This window comes from Penaeus vannamei, chromosome 25 (genome assembly GCF_042767895.1).
Source record: "Penaeus vannamei isolate JL-2024 chromosome 25, ASM4276789v1, whole genome shotgun sequence".
NCBI classification, from domain to species: domain Eukaryota; kingdom Metazoa; phylum Arthropoda; class Malacostraca; order Decapoda; family Penaeidae; genus Penaeus; species Penaeus vannamei.
In genome coordinates this window covers 35,366,073-35,368,572 of record NC_091573.1, presented here as the reverse complement: position 1 = coordinate 35,368,572, position 2,500 = coordinate 35,366,073, and positions in this window count along the sequence as shown.

Genomic DNA, 2,500 nt, shown 5'->3' with positions numbered 1-2,500 from the left:
GTGTGTGTGTGTGTGTGTGTGTGTGTGTGTGTGTGTGTGTGGAATTCATGGTGAACAGATTGCAACAGGAACAACGAAGGGAAGGGCAGGAAAATACATGAATATGCCGAAGGCCTTTTCACTATTGCTTCGTCAGGGCATAATGCCCTGACGAAGCAATAGTGAAAAGGCCTTCGGTATATTCGTGTGTTTTCTCGCCCTTCCCTTCGTTATTCCTGTTGCAATGTATATATATATATATATATATATATATATATATATATATATATATATATATATATATATATATATATAAACATAAAAATGCATCTATCTATCTATCTATATACATATATATATACCTCTAAAAAGACTGGCTTGATCATATCCACATCTATATAAATGAGTATCTATCTAATCTATCTAACTATATATATATATATATATATATATATATATATATATATATATATACAAAATATATATATATATATATATATATATATATATATATATATATATATATATATATATATATATATATATATATATATATACATATATATATATCTATATGTATGTATATATACATATATATATATATATATATATATATATATATATATATATATATATATGTATATATATATATAAAACATTGTGTTGTTGTTGCTATTATTATCATTGTGATATCACTGATCGCGAATATCGTTTATCACTATCAATTTTAATATTAATTGCATTTTTATTATGGTGATTGTTATCTTAGTGTTGTAATTGTGATAATGATCATTATTTCATTTAGTAGTACTTCATTTATCATTATTATTATAATTATTGTTATTTTATCAGTACTCTTATTATCAGTATTACTATTGCCATTATCATCATCAGTATTAACAAGATAATAATTATTATTGTTATCATCATTATCCTTATCAACCTTATTATAATTACTATTATTATTATCTTAATTATCATTACTGTTATCATCATTATTGTTATTATCATTATTATCATCATTGCTTGTCATTACTATTATTGTCATTATCATTATTGTTATCACTATTATTATCGTTATTTTTGTTATCATTATCCTTATTATCGTTACTATCATTTTTGTTAACACCATTATTATTATCATTATCATGGATATTAGTATTAGTATTACTAGTACTATCACCATTATTATTTCTATCATACTCCTTATTTCTCATTCTCTATTTTATCATTGTATGCATTCCGGCTACTTTTATCATTAAAATCATATTTATCATTTCTATTGATACTATTAGTATGATTATCATTACTAATACTCCTATCATTATCAATTTTATTATCACCATTACTATATAACATCATCAGTATAATAATTACTATTACTTTTTTCTCTCTTTTTTTTCCTTTTTATTCTTACTATCCCAACAATCATCCTTTTTCTTGTTTTTATCACAATCATTGCTGCTGATATTGCTATTATTTCTATTACCATCGCCAATTTTTATCATCGTCGACAAGGGAACAATTGCAATAGTGCAATCGAGTGCAACAGTTGCTTAGTTACCAACTCAACAAATACAACTAATGCTGCCTCAATCTGCCTGTTACACCCAAGTCACAACCACCATTTTTCTGACTTTCACAATGCTTTCCATCTCATCAACAGGTATGCCTTTCAATACCTGATACAGGTAAGTGACATATATCTGGAGGTCGGCAAGGGAATTGTTGTGATGGTTATAGATACATTGATCTATAACCTCACGTTCTTCATGTGAACAGAGATTTATGAAGGTCTTTTATTAGTGATATTAATCGATATTGGTCATGAAATGTCTGAATTATGCGTGGAGGTCCTAACCGGAGCTAATGAAGTGATTGAGGACAAATTAAATTACAACGTGTCAGTAATTTATTTTGAGTATAAGATAGAAGAAAATGATTTTTAAAATAGAAATGGTTGTTATACACGTACTACATACATACGCAAAGTCTGGATAAACTTTATTAACGCAGCTTATAAATTTGGTGTACACAGACATGGGAATTTGGGCTAAACGAATAATATCGAGATTAGGCAAAGGTTAATATTAATTGTATGTGGTATGTAGTTTGAAGGGAAATCATATGTAGCGCTTATTGGAGGATGCTTTGTCATTCCATGTGCGTGACAAAGGGTCATTAATAGTAATATATACATATATATATATATATATATATATATATATATATATATATATATATATATATATATATATATATATATATGTATATATATATATGTATATATATATATATATATATATATATATATATATATATATATATATATATATATATATATATATTTATATGTATACGCAAGTATGCATGTACATATATATATGTGTGTGTTTGTGTGGTTGAGCGTGTGTGTGAGTGTGTGTGTGAGTGTGTGTGTGTGTGTGTATGTATGTGTGTGTGTGTGTGTGTGTGTGTGTGTGTGTGTGTGTGTGTGTGTATGTGTGTGTGTGTGTGTGTG